This window comes from Bufo bufo, chromosome 8 (genome assembly GCF_905171765.1).
Source record: "Bufo bufo chromosome 8, aBufBuf1.1, whole genome shotgun sequence".
NCBI lineage: Eukaryota > Metazoa > Chordata > Amphibia > Anura > Bufonidae > Bufo > Bufo bufo.
Window position 1 is genome coordinate 57,114,731 of NC_053396.1, and position 20,352 is coordinate 57,135,082.

A 20,352-nucleotide genomic window follows, 5' to 3' on the forward strand; every position below is an offset into this window, starting at 1 on the left:
GTTGGTACTTGCATCCCTGGATCCGATGAAAGCTGTAATGGCACCGGACGGGGTTACAAGCAAAGTGTACTTGGCTTGCATGCTGACCTGCATTCCCTGGATTTTATGTGGCTGTCATGGCCCATGAACAGGTAGGAACAAGAGTTAGGGACCACTCATGAGACGACCTTGACGCGGTGAGTGGCTTACTATGCTTTGGCCAAAATATAAACCAATGTCTCATCCAGCATGGAGGGCAGAGTGCTGGATGTAGTGTGCGATCACATTTGCATTTTCCGTTTGTATATGTATTTCGCCATAGTGATCTGCACCTACAGGCAGGTTGTGCTGACCCAACCCCTTATATTTTTTTCTTTGTAGTATATATTGGAGGCGTGGCGATCTCCTTGGAGTCATTGCACACCTGACCAGTTAATCTGTCCTTGAGGCTGGTTTTAAAGTCAGTATAAAACTGAGTCTGCTTGAATAGAACCTACCATTAGCCATCTGGCTCCAGGAGAAGTATATGGTGGGTTCAGCATGCATGTTGGTACTTGCATCCCTGGATCCGATGAAAGCTGTAATGGCACCGGACGGGGTTACAAGCAAAGTGTACTTGGCTTGCATGCTGACCTGCATTCCCTGGATTTTATGTGGCTGTCATGGCCCATGAACAGGTAGGAACAAGAGTTAGGGACCACTCATGAGACGACCTTGACGCGGTGAGTGGCTTACTATGCTTTGGCCAAAATATAAACCAATGTCTCATCCAGCATGGAGGGCAGAGTGCTGGATGTAGTGTGCGATCACATTTGCATTTTCCGTTTGTATATGTATTTCGCCATAGTGATCTGCACCTACAGGCAGGTTGTGCTGACCCAACCCCTTATATATTTTTTTCTTTGTAGTATATATTGGAGGCGTGGCGATCTCCTTGGAGTCATTGCACACCTGACCAGTTAATCTGTCCTTGAGGCTGGTTTTAAAGTCAGTATAAAACTGAGTCTGCTTGAATAGAACCTACCATTAGCCATCTGGCTCCAGGAGAAGTATATGGTGGGTTCAGCATGCATGTTGGTACTTGCATCCCTGGATCCGATGAAAGCTGTAATGGCACCGGACGGGGTTACAAGCAAAGTGTACTTGGCTTGCATGCTGACCTGCATTCCCTGGATTTTATGTGGCTGTCATGGCCCATGAACAGGTAGGAACAAGAGTTAGGGACCACTCATGAGACGACCTTGACGCGGTGAGTGGCTTACTATGCTTTGGCCAAAATATAAACCAATGTCTCATCCAGCATGGAGGGCAGAGTGCTGGATGTAGTGTGCGATCACATTTGCATTTTCCGTTTGTATATGTATTTCGCCATAGTGATCTGCACCTACAGGCAGGTTGTGCTGACCCAACCCCTTATATATTTTTTTCTTTGTAGTATATATTGGAGGCGTGGCGATCTCCTTGGAGTCATTGCACACCTGACCAGTTAATCTGTCCTTGAGGCTGGTTTTAAAGTCAGTATAAAACTGAGTCTGCTTGAATAGAACCTACCATTAGCCATCTGGCTCCAGGAGAAGTATATGGTGGGTTCAGCATGCATGTTGGTACTTGCATCCCTGGATCCGATGAAAGCTGTAATGGCACCGGACGGGGTTACAAGCAAAGTGTACTTGGCTTGCATGCTGACCTGCATTCCCTGGATTTTATGTGGCTGTCATGGCCCATGAACAGGTAGGAACAAGAGTTAGGGACCACTCATGAGACGACCTTGACGCGGTGAGTGGCTTACTATGCTTTGGCCAAAATATAAACCAATGTCTCATCCAGCATGGAGGGCAGAGTGCTGGATGTAGTGTGCGATCACATTTGCATTTTCCGTTTGTAAAAATCTGTTTTGAATACTTTGAGGGGTGTAGTTTCTTAGATGGGGTCACTTTTATGGAGTTTCTACTCTAGGGTTGCATCAGGGGGACTTCAAATGGGACATGGTGTCAAAAAAAACTGTCCAGCAAAACCTGCCTTCCAAAAACCGTATGGCATTCCTTTCCTTCTGCGCCCTGACGTGTGCCCGTACAGCGGTTTATGACCACATATGGGGTGTTTCTGTAAACTACTGAATCAGGGCCATAAATATTGAGTTTGGTTTGGCTGTTAACCCTTGCTTTGTAACCGGAAAAAAATTATTAAAATGGAAAATCTGCCAAAAAAGTGAAATTTTGAAATTGTATCTCTATTTTCCATTAATTCTTGTGGAACACCTAAAGGGTTAACGACGTTTGTAAAATCAGTTTTGAATACCTTGAGGGGTGTAGTTTCTTAGATGGGGTCACTTTTATGGAGTTTCTACTCTAGGGGTGCATCAGGGGGCTTCAAATGGGACATGGGTGTCAAAAAAACCAGTCCAGCAAAACCTGCCTTCCAAAAACCGTATGGCATTCCTTTACTTCTGCGCCCTGCCGTGTGCCCGTACAGCGGTTTACGACCACATATGGGGTGTTTCTGTAAACTACAGAATCAGGGCCATAAATATTGAGTTTGGTTTGGCTGTTAACCCTTGCTTTGTAACTGGAAAAAAATTATTAAAATGGAAAATCTGCCAAAAAAGTGAAATTTGAAAGGGTTAACAAAGTTTGTGAAATCAGTTTTGAATACCTTGAGGGGTGTAGTTTATATAATGGGGTCATTTTTGGGTGGTTTCTATTATGTAAGCCTCGCAAAGTGACTTCAGACCTGAACTGGTCCCTAAAAATTGGGTTTTTGAAAATTTCTGAAAAATTTCAAGATTTGCTTCTAAACTTCTAAGCCTTGTAACATCCCCAAAAAATAAAATATCATTCCCAAAATAATCCAAACATGAAGTAGAGATATGGGGAATGTAAAGTAATAACTATTTTTGGAGGTATTACTATGTATTATAGAAGTAGAGAAATTGAAACTTGGAAATTTGCAATTTTTTACAAATTTTTGGTAAATTTGGTATTTTTTTTATAAATAAAAATGCATTTTTTTACTTCTTTTTACCAGTGTCATGAAGTACAATATGTGACGAAAAAACTATCTCAGAATGGCCTGGATAAGTCAAAGCGTTTTAAAGTTATTAGCACTTAAAGTGACACTGGTCAGATTTGCAAAAAATGGCCAAGTCCTTAAGGTGAAATAGGGCTGAGTCCTTAAGGGGTTAAACTTGAATTTAACACTTGCAGATCTGGAAAATACTGTTTTTGGGGAAAAAAGTGTGTTTTTCAAACCACAGAAAATGATGGGTGTATTTCTAGCTTAAATTGCACACTGACTAATCAAGATGTTGTAGATTGCCAAAAAAGTCTTTTTTTGGTAACAGAATATGAAAGCTGTATATATTAAACTTGAATTTAACACTTGCAGATCTGGAAAATACAGGTTTTTTTTTTAAAAAAAAAAGGGTTTTTTAAACCCCAGAAAATGATGGGTGTATTTCTAGCTTAAATTGCACACTGACTAATCCAGATGTTGTAGTTTGCAAAAAAAAATGGTGATTTGCAATGTCCCAAAAGCTCAGATGCAGTGCTGGTGCACGGAGCTTGCATAAAATGGCAGCCGCCGCCACCCACCTAACTAACAGAATTATAAAAGTTATTATTTTTTTGGTCAATGGCCTCAGGGCAGGGTGAAACGATTGTGCCCTGCACCCACACAACTATTTGTCTGTAGATCGCTGAGTTAGATTCTCTCCTATTCTCTCCCTGAAATCACAAGTCCAGCAGCATCCTCTCCCGACACTTGTAACAGCAGAGTGACGTGCAACTTATATAGAGCCTGGGTCACATGCTGCTCTGGCCAATCACAGCCATGCCATTAGTAGGCATGGCTGTGATGGCTTCTAAGGTCAGACAGTTAACCGCTTGTTGATTGGCTGCTGTGCAGCCTTTCAAAAAGCGCCAAGAAAGCGCCGAACAACGAACCCGAACTTTTATGGAAATGTTCGGGTCCGGGGTCTAAAAATCTTAAAGTTCGGGTTCGCTCAACCCCAATCATAATCTGCTTTAAAAGCAGACATTCAAATTAAAAAAATTGTGAATTTTTCCAAATTTTCTGTAAATTTGGGAATTTTTTATAAATAAAGGTGAAACATATTGACTCAAATTTACCACTAACATGAAGTACAATATGTCATGAGAAAACAATCTCAGAATGGCTTGGATAAGTAAAAGCGTTCCAAAGTTATTACCACATAAAGTGAAACAAATCACATTTGCAAAATGTGGCTTGGTCCTTATGGTGAAAACTGGCATGATCTTGAAGGGGTTAATAAAGAAATATCCTCAAAACCTCCATTCCTGGACTGCTGTGCAGCGTATCTTTAGACGTATAAGAATATACCTAGCTTTAAAAACAGCCATTCACATATTTAGCCAGTATGTACAAGGTAATCTTACATATTCTAAACGGATGGTATTTTTCAGGATATGTATAAAATCATTTTCCTTTTATTATATTCAGATGACATTTATTTTAGCAGACTGGAGCAGTGGTTCTTTTTATTTGGGTCCCTTTTGTTCATAAGGGATTGACACATGACCTCATTGTGTTTAAATGGTGTATTGAATGTGAGAAATGGCAATAATGGGAACAGAAAGGAGGTGTGATGGAGAAGCAGAAAGAGGAGGGTAGGAGGAGGCTGTCTCTCCCCATCTGATGTCAGCCTGCCCTCCCTCTCTTCCTGCTACATCTGGAAAATGCTTCATTTGACAAAATAGACACAGAGGCCATACTACATAAATCATTTACACGATTTATGTACGGTAAATCTGTACATATACAAAAATGGATATCTAAGGGAATCCTCACAGGTTGTACATTAATAGTCTGCAGCAGAGCTGGAGTTATCTTTGCTATTGCTTTCAAATAAGAGATTCTTTAATTCAACGAAGGATCATTGTGTGGTCAGCTACATGAATCCATGGGAGATAGAATGCATGAGTGGACAGTGATCCTGGGACTGACACCTGCAGAAATCAATGGGAATCTCTACATCATTGAAGCCAAGATAACATTAATCACTGCTGGTCACCGTGGATTTATTGCAGTTAACAAGCACAAGGCTCATGGTGGGATGCATTAGTACTTCAAGAGGTGACAGGTATCCATAGTGGTTAATCTAACCCTCAGAACCAATAGAGCCTAACCAAAAAGGAGTCAACCAACGGAGGTATAATCCTAAATCTATGTAACATTAATATAAACTCACAATTTTGTCTGTGTGTGTATGTATATATATATGTGTATATATATATATATACATACACACACTGTATATATAATATGTGCATGTATTCTTTTGTGTCTACCCTTTCTTGATGTATTTATTACCCTTAATATGAAGATTTACAGTGTTTTGGACTTCAGTGTTGTAGGTGAAGGTCCATGATTATGAGGTGTTTACTGTCTGTGTCTGTGATGTTTCTGACCTTTGTTGTTTGAGTATTTCCTTTGAAGCAACTATCTTATAGATTGTTTTATTGATTATGTGTACACAGACTTATATGCTTAGAAGTGTGGGTACTTGACAGGATGCTGAACATACAAAGTCATATAATGCATTTTTGTCAATCTTCTATTTGTACTGTTGTGTTTGAGGCTACAGCTACATGGTGATGTTTGTTGAGGGATTCCCACTATTGACATGATGTTGCAATGCCCACAAATGAAACCCCATAGGATAAAGCAACATCCGGCACTCCAGCTGTCCTTAAACTACAACTCCCAGAATCCTCCTTTCACTTCAATGGGAGTTACAAAGACAGCCAAGCAAATGTGCATTCTAGGAGTTGTAGTTTCACAGCAGCTGGAGTGCCTAAGGTTGCTTAACCCTGGGCTAGAGCTATACAGCGATCTGGGCCATGGCATGCAACTGAAAATCACACGGAATTGCATTGTGGGTAGTTGCCTTCATGACGGTGCAGTTTAAAAAATCTTTAGTGTTGCATCAACCCATGAGTCACAAAATCTCACCATTCACTTTCACTGTGCTCCAATATAGCGGCACAAAGCTCTACATAAGCAGGCTGTGCGACAAGCAACTCTACACCATCTCCCTTGATGGCGTAGATCTAAGCCATTTTTGCACCAAAAACTGGCATGGAAAATTATAAATGAGCCAGTCCCCTTTTCTTGCCACTTCGGAAAAGTGGTGTGAGCAAGGAAAAGTCGCAGATTTTGTCCCACATCATTGTTTAGAATCATTATCATTTGTAGAAGCCATCCTCTTTTCAACTTCAACTTTTTACAGTTGATGTTTGCTTCCAGAATTTGCTGGAATTTCATTGTATCCATTCTTTCTTCTACCCGTAAAATGTTCCCTGCGCCATTGGCTGCAACATAAAGCCAAAGCATGATTGATCCACCCCCATGCTGAATGGTGGGAGAGGTGTTCTTTTCATGAAATTCTAAAAAAAGTTCTATTTTAACCTTATTGGTCCACCTGACCTGTTTCCAAAATGCATCAGCCTCGTTTAGATTTTCTTTTGCAAAACTTCAGACGCTAAATTTCAAGGGGAGAATGCAGGAGGGGTTTTCTTCTGATGACTCTTCCATGAAGGCCACATGTAGAACTATGTACCACAAGTCCAACATCTGCTAAATCTTCCTGAAGGTTTATTGTAGTCAAGAGTGGGTTCTTATTTGCCTTTCTAACAATCCTCTAAGCAGCTGTCTCAGATTTTTTTCTTCTTCCAGACCTTCTCTTAACCTCCACTGTTCCTATTAGCTGCCATTTCTTAATTATATTTTAAATTGAGGAAATGGCAACCTGAAAATGCTTTGATTAATGGCATTTATCATGTAGAGGAAGTTAATACAAGCCACTTACTAATGTATTGTTATTATCCATATTGCTTCCTTTGCTGGCTGGATTAATTTCCCATCACATTATACACTGCTAGTTTCCATGGTTACAGACCACCCTGAAATCCATCAGTGCTTGCACTCTATACAAAAAAGCACCAACCTTTTTGGTGGCTGGGACAGTGGGAACGCACACAGGCTAGTGCTATTTCTATAGTGCAAGCATAACCACCACTGATGGATTGCAGAGTGGTCGTAACCATGAAAACAAGCAGTCTATAATGTGATGGAAAAATGAATTCAGCCAGCAAAGAAAGCAATATGGATAATAATACATTAGTGAGTGGCTTGTATTAACCTCCTGTACATAAAAGATGCAATTTGCTGAAGTGTTTTCATTTTCAAAGTGTTAGGCAGCTACTTAGAACAGCCCATGGCTGCTGTTTTTTTGGGACAATGTTAGAGATGTGTAAGCATTTATAAAGATTTGAAATTTGCATCACCTGGCCTTTCCTAACAATAATAGAAAAAAAGGGGTTATCCGACAATAACAAATGCTCCCCCATATGCCGGTCCCTTCACACAGATTCTACTTACCTGGCTTCTGGCGACGCTCCTGGTTGGTCCCCACACTGCCGCTTTTCCCTGTGCACGGATGAAAACATCCGGTGGGGGAGTTAGGTGATCAGCCAATGGCAGCTAGTGACGGGGATGAGTCTCCCTAGTGTCACCCGCTATACTAGGGAGGCTCATCGCTGTCTGCCCTTGGCTTCGACCCCCCGGCACCGGATATTTTCATCGAAGCACGGGAAGAAGCCGCTGCGGGGGTGTGGGGACCAGGAGCAGCGCAGGGAGCCACGTAAGTACAATCAGTGTGAGGGGCCCAGCATATGGGGGAGCATTTCTTAGTGTCGGATAACCCCTTTAACCCTAACAGGCTATTTTCGATCTCAGACCTCGGTCAAAGTTATCCGAGCTTCCCATATTTTTGCAAGGTGCTTCTTTCCTTTTTTCACTGTATAATTGTACAAAACCAAACTAATACACTAATATTGCTTGAAATGTTGAAGTGTCGCGATGTGAGGTGGTCGATCCTGACCTCTCCTCTGATTACTCAGTGGTCTCAATATTATACTGTGTTAGACTGAGTCTACCTTTGTGAAAAAGTAATACCTAACTTTTAATTATTATTCTCTTAAAATAAGTGAGACAATATAAGTTAAAATTAGTTAGTACACACTTCCTTTGTTGAAGGGAGTTTTTTTTTTCTTTGTAGTTGTCCCTGTTCAACTCTTATTAAATTGCGTGGGGATCGCCTAACAGGATTCTCTTTACTTGAGTGCTCTACATTCAGCTTACTGACCCCTATCAGCTAGTCTGTAATGGGGGAAAATCTAACAGGCTGTAGTCGGAGCATTCAGTCAAAGAGGGAGAGGGAGAGCAGGGAGAGGGTACAATAACAAAACCAGAGGAAAACGGAGTGAGAACACTACAGGGTACCCAATATGTGCCACTTCAGCATCTATACCTGCACCCTCATACTCAACTTCCTCTTTTTTAGCTCAGGCACCCCTAACAGTACCTTACCAACTAAGGAACAAAGCTCAGGGGGAAACAGAAACGCAGTGATATTAGACAATAAATTTAAAATCATTAATTTATCCTCTCACGAATTGACTTAAAGTGATATATCACTTCTTAACAAAGAACTATCCTATGTCCCTACAATCCACTATGATAGCTTTGAATGGAGTAAGGACATTGCCCTCTTTGTGCGTAAACTCCTGTGGCACAAACATTTTGTCTGCAGGATAAGCAAAAGTGTGATGAATTAAATATCAATGTCCATAATTTAGCGGCAACTAGAATCCTAGTGGAACTTATAGAGGAGGGGGAAAGGGATAGAGCTGAGGGTCCATTCACAACACCGAAATTGAAAAGCACCCAAATGCCACCCCCTTTACCAGACTCTCATATAGCCATCTTCCACAAATTGGTTTCTAGAGATTTAGAACAGATCAGTCCAGAAACTAAAGGTGAAAGTAACCTAAGTAGAGAAGTATAAACGTGAAAAAAAGTATGAACGTGATCAGAACCTGGTAATAAAGCACTAAGACAAAGGGGGAAACGTAGTCCTAATGGACCAGGGGACATACAAAGGAATGTGCCTAGACATTCTAGAAGATAAACAGTCATACAGAGTGTTACCTGGTGATCCAGGCCCGGTCTTTCATGAGGAATTAAAGAATATCTTAATGGGTGGAGTAGAAAATAAACTGATAGACAAATCAGAGTATCACTTTCTAATGCCTCAAAATCCAATCACAGCCACATTCTACTCTTTACCCAAGATTCACAAGGGTACAACGCCACTTAAGGGAGTTTGGGACAAAATGTGGGTATCTACGTTGAAAAACTGATCCGACCATTTGTGGAAGCTCTCCCGTCATATATACGCGGGACGGCTGACCTACTTTTGCGGCTTAATGGCGTATGTATAGATGAGGCAACATTTTTTGCCTCTATAGACGTGGAAGCTCTCTATAGCTCAATTCACCATCATTTGGGCCTAAGGGCTGTGGAGAGCTACTTATCCACTAGAGCTAAGAGACTAGCATTTCATAATGTACACTGCTCAAAAAAACTTAGTCTTAAAGAGATGTTTTGGATATATTACCTTAATACACTAACGCCTTTCGGCCTAAATAAGTCACTTGAATATTTTAATTACTGATGGAGAATTTTTTTTTAGGTATTTTTTTAGGTATCTTTTAATTATTATCAGGCGACTACAGTAATAATATCATTTTTAAATATTCTGTGGTATTTTTATATAGTCTTATCTCATTTTACACATGATGAGTAAACACCTTTTAATAGTGCCAATATTACTAATAATAACATTAGGGGCCAACAGAGATTCAGAAATTTTTATTTATTTTTTATATACACTGCTCAAAAAAAGGGAACACAAAAATAACACATCCTAGATCTGAATTAATTAAATATTCTTCTGAAATACTTTGTTCTTTACATAGTTGAATGTGCTGACAACAAAATCACACAAAAAAAAAAAAAATGGAAATCAAATTTTTCAACCCATGGAGGTCTGGATTTGGAGTCACACTCCAAATTAAAGTGGAAAAACACACTACAGGCTGATCCAACTTTGATGTAATGTCCTTAAAACAAGTCAAAATGAGGCTCAGTAGTGTGTGTGGCCTCCACGTGCCTGTATGACCTCCCTACAATGCCTGTGCATGCTCCTGATGAGGTGGCGGACGGTCTCCTGAGGGATCTCCTCCCAGACCTGGACTAAAAAATCTGCCAACTCCTGGACAGTCTGTGGTGCAACGTGACGTTGGTGGATAGAGCGAGACATGATGTCCCAGATGTGCTCAATTGGATTCAGGTCTGGGGAACGGGCGGGCCAGTCCATAGCATCAATGCCTTCGTCTTGCAGGAACTGCTGACACACTTCAGCCACATGAGGTCTAGCATTGTCTTGCATTAGGAGGAACCCAGGGCCAACCGCACCAGCATATGGTCTCACAAGGGGTCTGAGGATCTCATCTCGGTACCTAATGGCAGTCAGGCTACCTCTGGCAAGCACATGGAGGGCTGTGCGGCCCTCCAAAGAAATGCCACCCCACACCATTACTGACCCAATGCCAAACCGGTCATGCTGGAGGATGTTGCAGGCAGCAGAACGTTCTCCACGGCGTCTCCAGACTCTGTCACGTCTGTCACATGTGCTCAGTGTGAACCTGCTTTCATCTGTGAAGAGCACAGGGCGCCAGTGGCGAATTTGCCAATCTTGGTGTTCTCTGGCAAATGCCAAACGTCCTGCACGGTGTTGGGCTGTAAGCACAACCCCCACCTGTGGACGTCGGGCCCTCATATCACCCTCATGGAGTCTGTTTCTGACCGTTTGAGCAGACACATGCACATTTGTGGCCTGCTGGAGGTCATTTTGCAGGGCTCTGGCAGTGCTCCTCCTGTTCCTCCTTGCACAAAGGCGGAGATAGCGGTCCTGCTGCTGGGTTGTTGCCCTCCTACGGCCTCCTCCACGTCTCCTGATGTACTGGCCTGTCTCCTGGTTGCGCTTCCATGCTCAGGACACTACGCTGACAGACACAGCAAACCTTCTTGCCACAGCTTGCCATTGATGTGCCATCCTGGATAAGCTGTACTACCTGAGCCACTTGTGTGGGTTGTAGACTCCGTCTCATGCTACCACTAGAGTGAAAGCACCGCCAGCATTCAAAAGTGACCAAAACATCAGCCAGGAAGCATAGGAACTGAGAAGTGGTCTGTAGTCACCACCTGCAGAACCACTCCTTTATTGGGGGTGTCTTGCTAATTGCCTATAATTTCCACCTGTTGTCTATCCCATTTGCACAACAGCATGTGAAATTGATTGTCACTCAGTGTTGCTTCCTAAGTGGACAGTTTGATTTCACAGAAGTGTGATTGACTTACATTGTGTTGTTTAAGTGTTCCCTTTATTTTTTTGAGCAGTGTATTTATACTGGATCTTCTGAATTTCAATCTAACCAGAAACTACTTTATTTTCAATGACCGCTATTACCACCAGCTCAGGGGTACAGTGAAGGGCAGTCCCTGTGCGCTGTCTTACACAAATCTATTCCTTGGCTGGTGGAAGGCCAATTACATCTGGTCAGAACAACTAAATAAGTGACATGAAAATATAATCTTATGGCTTAGATTTATAGATGATGTTTTTGTACTATGGAAGGGGACAGAACACTCGTTTTCTGAGTTTGTGAATATCATCAATGAAAATGATGTAGGATTAAGATTCACCTCGGTATGTGATTACACATCTCTCCCCTTCCTGGATGTACTAATTGAGAGAGGCCCTGACAATAACATAATAACGTCTGTGTATCGCAAAACAACTGCGACTAATAGCCTACTTCGGTGGGAAAGTGCACACCCCTACTCTTTACGTAGGGGCATACCTAAAGGCCAGTACCTTAGGTTACATAGAAACTGCTCCAATATGAGCAACTTCAAAATGCAGGCTCGTGATCTAAGGACCAGATTCAGGGACCGAAGATATCCTGATGGAATCCTCAGGTCTGCATTTGAAGCAGCCTGTTTTGAAAAGAGGGACTCTCTTCTTGTACCAAAAAACTAAAATACGGATATAGTAACATCATCTACTAATAAGATCCGAATTATTGGCACTTATGATAATGACAATGTGAAAATTAGACAAACTCTCACAAAATACTGGGATATACTATACTCGGACCATATCCTCAGATTACATTCAGAAAGGAACGAAGTCTGAGAGATAGACTCGTAAGCAGCCATTTTCAGCCCCCAGAAAAAGCAGGGAATTGGCTATCTAGAAGACCACTAGGAACGTTTAAATGTAGCAGATGCGTAGCATGTGGCCAGGTAAACACTACCAAAAAATTTAGGAGCTCACATACAGGGAATGAGTATGAGATCCGGGACTTCATAAATTGTCTGACCACGGGAGTAGTATACCTGGCCCAATGTAGCTGCCCCCTAGATTATGTTGGAAAAACGAAATGGGAATTCAGGCGGCGCATCAGGGACTACATTAATGATATTTCTAATGAGAAGGACACCTCAGTGGCATGGCATATAACCCAGATACATGGGGGTGATGCTACCTGTCTTAAATTTATGGGTATACAAAATATCCCCCAACCAAGGAGGGGGGGAGGGACTGGGACAATAAGATCTTGACGGCCGAGGCAAAATGGATTTTCAGACTGAAATCGGTAACACCAAATGGACTAAATGAGTATCTATCGTACAAGCCTTTTTTTATAACAATAGGATAGAATCGGAATCCAGAAAAAAATTAAGGCCCCGTATGTATATGTCCTTACCCAGTAAATAAAAAACTCTCCCAGATTGAGTAACAATAGGCTGGCCTCTAACTAGAAGAAGGTGATCTTTAACGGGTCACTCCTAGACATGTAAACACATCCCGGATGGAATGTTACAATCAAAGATATGGTGCTATTCTACCCACAGTGTGAGAGATCTTTTGTAAATAAAGTAATTATATTTTAAAAATTCCTGTCCCCCATTTCCGCTTCCCTCCGGTTTGTCCATCTAAAGGAGGGTAAAATACTAGATCTAAGATGAGGGGAGGGACATTCAAGTTGAAGGGATGTGTACATATGACTTTGATTCCCTTCAATAGGAAAAATAATACACATTTTCGAATAGTATTCATTATGCCATGAGGCGGACGCCTAAGGTATAAATAAAAGTTTTATGAAGACAGAAAACTCCTTATTAATGAAATAACTAATCTTCAGTGGTGTGCAGGATCTAAGAATATAGCGATCGTTTGCGATATAGCAATCAACACATCAGCGCTGTCATTATGAAATGAATATGTCAGCGCAGAATAAACAGGAAGCACGCGGAGAGGATTCCGGCCGGGGACGTGTCTATAGGTCCCCATAGCAACCAATCCACCCCCACAGCGCGTCACTTCTTGGAGGCAGGGAGATCGGTGGACGGATCGGGACAGCTAAGTGCTGTATTACCTGACCCGTCCCGCTCTCCAGGATAGGAGGACGCAGCGTGAGGGGATGTTCTGCCAAACCGGATCTCCCCCAATCCTAGAGGATTGGCTAATGAGGTGGTGCGGTCTGGTGAATAAAAGAAGGCATTTTCAAACACCAAGCTGCCACTGCCCTTTATGACTACTGCAGCGCTGCTACTGCACAGATGCTGTAACAAGCACAGATTCCCTCCCTGATGAGCCACTAATCATGGTGAAACGCGTCGGATGGTGTTTCTAGCTGATAGGGAAGGGAGGGATTCCTAGACCAGGCCTGAGATTCCAGCGGCTGGGGGTCGCGCTTCTCAGGGCGAGTGCTCCGACTACAGCCTGTTAGATTTTCTCCCATTACAGACTAGCTGATAGGGGTCAGTAAGCTGAATGTAGAGCACTCAAGTAAAGAGAATCCTGTTAGGCGATCCCCCTGCAATTAAATGAGAGGGGAACAGGGCCAACTACAAAGAAAAAAAACCATCCCTTCAACAAAGGAAGTGTGTACTAAATAATTTTAACTTATATTGTCTCACTTATTTTAAGAGAATAATAAATAAAAGTTACATATTACTTTTTCACAAAGGTAGACTCAGTCTAACATAGTATAAAAATGTTGAAGTGTGTTTCATCTGTAATGTTATGCCTTTTGGAGATCATTTCATCTTCAACGTGCTTAGGCTTCTTTCACACTCTCATTAGGCTTGTGCGGAAGGCTGTTCCAGCAGAGGAACAGCCTGATGGATCCGTTCTAATATTTGCACCCGTGTGCTGGCAGAAGTCCACCCAGCTCCATTCACTATAATGGAGACAGGCTGGAGATGCTGCCGCAACACGGCAAACATGCTGAGAGGCGGCCAGACAAATACCACAGCACGATGTGGTGTTTGTCTGGCTGCTTCTCGCCATGCACTCAGAATGTGCTTGTTACAGCATCTGTGCAGTAGCAGCGCTGCAGTAGTCATAAAGGGCAGTGGCAGCTTGGTGTTTGAAAATTGCTGCTACCCTAAAATGACCAGCAGAAGGTCCATTCATTTGTATGGGAGTTACAGAGATATTTATGGATAGGGGATAAGGCTACTTTCACACTTGCGTTCGGGTGTCCGCTTGTGAGCTCCGTTTGAAGGGGCTCACAAGCGGCTCCGAACGCATCCGTCCAGCCCTAATGCATTCTGAGTGGACGCGGATCCGCTCAGAATGCATCAGTCTGGCAGCGTTCAGCCTCCGCGCCGCTCAGCAAGCGGACACCAGACGGACCCGCTCTGAACGGTAGTGTGAAAGTAGCCTAACTTGGACTTACCAAAATACCCCTTTAAGGCTACTCACACGAATGTGGGTGAATGCACTAGCTCCGCACAAATTTCCATGTAGATTTATGTGCGTTTCTGTAGCATATCTGCACCAAAATCCACAGTCTAATTGCAGTTTTTGGTGCAGATTTGTTGCAGTTTTGCCGCATATCTCACCCTTCCATTGAAAAGGTTTAAATCTACCAAAACTGCAAACATAATTGACATCTTTTTTATTTTGAAATCTGCATGGCAGGTCAATTTTGTCACCGAATAAATCTACATAGTGTACATGGGATTTGTATAATCTTCATACACTTTGCTGGTACTGTAATATGCTGCAGTTTTTCCACATGAGAATAAACACGAAAAAAATAGCACACTTTCCACAATGTGTCCTGATGGCCTAAGAGTCAACATTTCCTTCCCTGCCATTCTACATCCTATTCATAATGTGCACTTTCTTTCTCTGCAGAAGAAGGCACTCATTGGTTATTGCAGCCTCCTGTCCCACAGCGATAGGTTTTATCTGTGTGACAGGCTCCATGCAATAACCAGTAAACATTTTCCCTTACTAGTGGGGAAATAACTCATTGGTTAACCCTTTAATGACGAGGCTTGAAAAGGCATTAATGACACATTTTCGTGATATTTTTAGCTCATGTGGTGGCTTAACGGTTGTAACTACAGATAAGCAAAGTTTTGAAAAACTCAATTCAGCAGCTTTGCCGAAGTTCGCTAAGAAATTTGATTTGTTACGAATTAATTTGTCACAAATCGCTATAAACCAGGTATACCCAGGCCACTCCTCCTAATCATATTCATCACACTTGATAGCCCAATCTCAATGTGAAGGCTTGGAAGTTAACCCTTTCCTGACCACCAATAGTAAATGTACGTTGGCAGCTGGGCATTTAAAAATTGCGCCCGCACCAAACACCATGGCCACTGGGTGTCTGCTGTTTTAAAGAGCAAAGTAAGAGAAAGTGACTGACCAAGTCAAAGAGGTTACACCCCTATGAGAAGCGCCGAAATCCAAAAGTGTTTCAGAGAAAAACAACAAAGTGGTCAAGAGATTATTAGCTAAAATACACTGCTCAAAAAAATAAAGGGAACACTTAAACAACACAATGTAACTTCAAGTCAATCATACTTCTGTGAAATCAAACTGTCCACTTAGGAAGCAACACTGAGTGACAATCAATTTCACATGCTGTTGTGCAAATGAGATAGACAACAGGTGGAAATTATAGGCAATTAGCAAGAACCCCCCCTATAAAGGAGTGGTTCTGCAGGTGGTGACCACAGACCACTTCTCAGTTCCTATGCTTCCTGGCTGTTTTGGTCACTTTTGAATGCTGGCGGTGCTTTCACTCTAGTGGTAGCATGAGACGGAGTCTACAACCCACACAAGTGGCTCAGGTAGTGCAGCTTATCCAGGATGGCACATCAATGCGAGCTGTGGCAAGAAGGTTTGCTGTGTCTGTCAGCGTAGTGTCCAGAGCATGGAGGCGCTACCAGGAGACGGGCCAGTACATCAGGAGACGTGGAGGAGGCCGTAGGAGGGCAACAACCCAGCAGCAGGACCGCTACCTCCGCCTTTGTGCAAGGAGGAACAGGAGGAGCACTGCCAGAGCCCTGCAAAATGACCTCCAGCAGGCCACAAATGTGCATGTGTCTGCTCAAACGGTCAGAAACAGACTCCATGAGGGTGATATGAGGGCCCGACGTTCACAGGTGGGGGTTGTGCTTACAGCCCAACACCGTGCAGGACGTTTGGCATTTGCCAGAGAACACCAAGATTGGCAAATTCGCCACTGGCGCCCTGTGCTCTTCACAGATGAAAGCAGGTTCACACTGAGCACATGTGACAGACGTGACAGAGTCTGGAGACGCCGTGGAGAACGTTCTGCTGCCTGCAACATCCTCCAGCATGACCGGTTTGGCATTGGGTCAGTAATGGTGTGGGGTGGCATTTCTTTGGAGGGCCGCACAGCCCTCCATGTGCTAGCCAGAGGTAGCCTGACTGCCATTAGGTACCGAGATGAGATCCTCAGACCCCTTGTGAGACCATATGCTGGTGCGGTTGGCCATGGGTTCCTCCTAATGCAAGACAATGCTAGACCTCATGTGGCTGAAGTGTGTCAGCAGTTCTTGCAAGACAAAGGCATTGATGCTATGGACTGGCCCGCCCGTTCCCCAGACCTGAATCCAATTGAGCACATCTGGGACATCATGTCTCGCTCTATCCACCAACGTCACGTTGCACCACAGACTGTCCAGGAGTTGGCAGATGCTTTAGTCCAGGTCTGGGAGGAGATCCCTCAGGAGACCGTCCGCCACCTCATCAGGAGCATGCACAGGCATTGTAGGGAGGTCATACAGGCACGTGGAGGCCACACACACTACTGAGCCTCATTTTGACTTGTTTTAAGGACATTACATCAAAGTTGGATCACACCTGTAGTGTGTTTTTCCACTTTAATTTTGAGTGTGACTCCAAATCCAGACCTCTATGGGTTGAAAATTTTGATTTCCATTTTTTTATTTTTGTCTGATTTTGTTGTCAGCACATTCAACTATGTAAAGAACAAAGTATTTCAGAAGAATATTTAATTAATTCAGATCTAGGATGTGTTATTTTTGTGTTCCCTTTTTTTGAGCAGTGTATATAAAAAATAAATAAAAATTTCTTAATCTCTGTTGGCCCCTAATGTTATTATTAGTAATATTGGCACTATTAAAAGGTGTTTACTCATCATGTGTAAAATGAGATAAGACTATATAAAAATACCACAGAATATTTAAAAATGATATTATTACTGTAGTCGCCTGATAATAATTAAAAGATACCTAAAAAAATACCTAAAAAAAAATTCTCCATCAGTAATTAAAATATTCAAGTGACTTATTTAGGCCGAAAGGCGTTAGTGTATTAAGGTAATATATCCAAAACATCTCTTTAAGACTAAGTTGCTGAATGGAGGAAGATACATGTTCCAGAGGAATAATTTTTAGGGTAGCCGAATTGCCCTCATGTTCTAGAGCGAAATGGCGTGATACACTATGGGTAGTAATTTTTCTATTAATGTTGGAGCGATGCTCATTTATGCGCTCCCTTAGGGTTTGGGTGGTACGGCCCACATAGTAAAGACCACAGGGGCACAAGAGTTTTAAAGAGCAGACACCTAGCACTAATGTCCAGGACCGGAGGTAAGGCTGGTTGCAGACTTTTATCCCTTCAGATGCCACGGTCATCCGGGTGTGCTCCAACTCCCCCCAGCAGGGATCAGGGGAGCCTGTATGGAGAAGCCCCTGCCCTTCTGTGTTATGGGCAGTTCAAAATGAACTGCCTTCTAAGGGTACTTTAACACTTGCAGCAGAGGATTCCGGCAGGCAGTTCCATCGCAAAACATATGCAAACTGATGGCATTTGTCAGAAGGATCCGAATGCGGATCCATCTGACAAATGCATTGAAATGCCGGATCCGTCTCTCCGGTGTCATCCGGAAAAACAGATCTGGTATAATTTTTTTTTGCATTTTTTTCACCTATCAGGAGAAGACACATCATTAACAGATGGGAGGAAACCCAATGTTAAATTAACTCCAAGGTAACAACCACCTGTCGATGGAATGGGCTCCAGCAATTCTTCAACACAAGTAGATAGAACACTATTCAGACACACTCAGGGTGCATTTGCAACACAATTGAAAAAACACTAAAAACAAGAGTGGTAGATTAATGTACATACAATTACTAATATTAATAATAATAAATGACATCCTGTCTCCTATTTAAACCTATTGGAAATCTAGTTTCTAGCATAAAAATCCAAAAAGTTTCCCTTGCCAGTAGTTTTTTTCTTATGGTCGCCCACTCTATATGGTTTGAATACCATTTCAATTCTACAGAAGGTGAAAAGGATAAATCACCCCTGTGGACATCATGAAACTGCAGAGGCATTCAGTGCCTTTTCATTATTTGCATCAGATAGATGTTTACGGATCTCGTTTTTAAAGTATTAGTCGTGCATCCGACATACTGCAATTTGCAAGAGGTGCAGCAAATGAGATACACAACATACTTTGTATTGCAATTAATTTACATTTGTCCACATTGAACCTCATTTGCCAAGTTGATGTCCAATCACTCAGAGTGTTCAAGTCAGCTTGTAGTTTATGGACATTTTCCATTGACTGCACAGTTCTACACACAAAAATAGAAATGGTGCTATTAATCTCGTCCTTGATATCATTATTAAATAAATTAAATAATAAAGGGCCCAGCACTGAACCTTGGGTTACACCACTTATTAGGGCCCAGGGCGGACACAGACAGAAGATGGCCCCTGTGCAAAGAATGTGCCTGGGCCCCTCCACCCCAAGCCAAAATCGCAACCTAACCTATTCCGTCCTAACATTACTTATAGCAATACAAAACATACAGGGTAAGACTACTTTCACACCTGCGGCACTATGCTCCGGGCACCGGATCGGCAGCATGCGGTGGTTTGTGTCCCGCTGATTCTCTGCATTTTTGACAGATTTTGGCCGTATCCCTGCCATACCCAGTTATAGTCAATGGGACTGGCAGGCATTCTGTCTGCATCCAGCAGTGCCGGTTACAGTGAATTCCAGCAGGCTGTTCGCTGCTGGAAGAGCCTGCCAGAATCACTAACGCAGATGTGAAAGCAGCCTAATACAGGTCCACATACCTCTTCTATCCAGTGGCGTCTCCTTTGATGTAGATGTTCTCTGTCCTCATCTTCTGCTTTCAGACCAGACCACCATGATGATTTATTTCAGCCATCTCTTCTCTCTGCAAAGTTTGACAAACATTTTAGTTTCCTACTTTTCCATCATCCTCCCACCTTCTGAACGCCCCATCCTGCCACCCTCAATACTGTGCCTGCTGTGCTCCCTATACAAGTTAAACACAGATAGTTCCCCTTCAAAAATTATTGGCACACAACTGTGCCCAGGAAACAGTGTCCCTGACACTAATAGTGTAAACATAATGTTTCCCAAAAATAATTGTGCTAAGCTGATACCATGCCAGGGTGCCCACCAAAGTAACAGTGCTCCCCAAAGTCCCACCAATAGAAATAATTATCTACCAGACAACACAAAGTACTAATAGTGCCCCTACAGTTATAATTTCCCACTGTGTCTCAGAAGTAATAATGCTCCCATAGTGCTCATACTAGTATTCATGTTCCTCATAGTCCTTCAACTGTAATAAAGCCCACCATAATGCCCACGGTAGTAATAATTCTCTTTATAATGTGTTACAGTAAAAATAAAAATGCCCGGTTGTGTGGCAGTATAAAAAATACCTACTCTTAGTGCCCCCTGTAGAGCCAATGTCCCCATAGTGCCTTCATAATGTGTGCCAATGCCCCCTACTGTGTGCCCAAAAAACCCTCTTTGTGCCCCTAGTTGAGACAAGGTCCCCATAGTGCCCTATAATTTGCGCCAGTATAAAATACTCCAATATCGTACCCCAATAGTGCGCCTCCCCTTATCACCATGGTGCCTGACAATGTGCCAGTAAAAAATGCCCCCATAATGTGTGCCAGTATAATTCCCCTATATAATGACCCCAATAGTGCTCCTCTCACCCCTTCTCCATAGTGCTCCCCATGTGTGCCAGAATATAAGATAGGGTCCCCAGTAGATGCCCCAT

At 42.7% G+C, this 20,352-nt stretch overlaps 1 protein-coding gene across 3 annotated transcripts in view; it reads left to right on the top strand.

Annotated features, from left to right (window-relative positions):
* The first annotated feature begins 4,693 nt into the window (after window positions 1-4,693).
* GABRA3 (gamma-aminobutyric acid type A receptor subunit alpha3) overlaps window positions 4,694-20,352 on the top strand; it is a 487,939-nt gene continuing 472,280 nt past the window's right edge. For all 3 annotated transcript variants that reach the window (XM_040405233.1, XM_040405234.1, XM_040405237.1), the window contains exon 1: window positions 4,694-5,167. The gene's annotated coding sequence lies outside the window, so the exon portion shown is untranslated. The remainder of the gene's footprint in view (window positions 5,168-20,352) is intronic.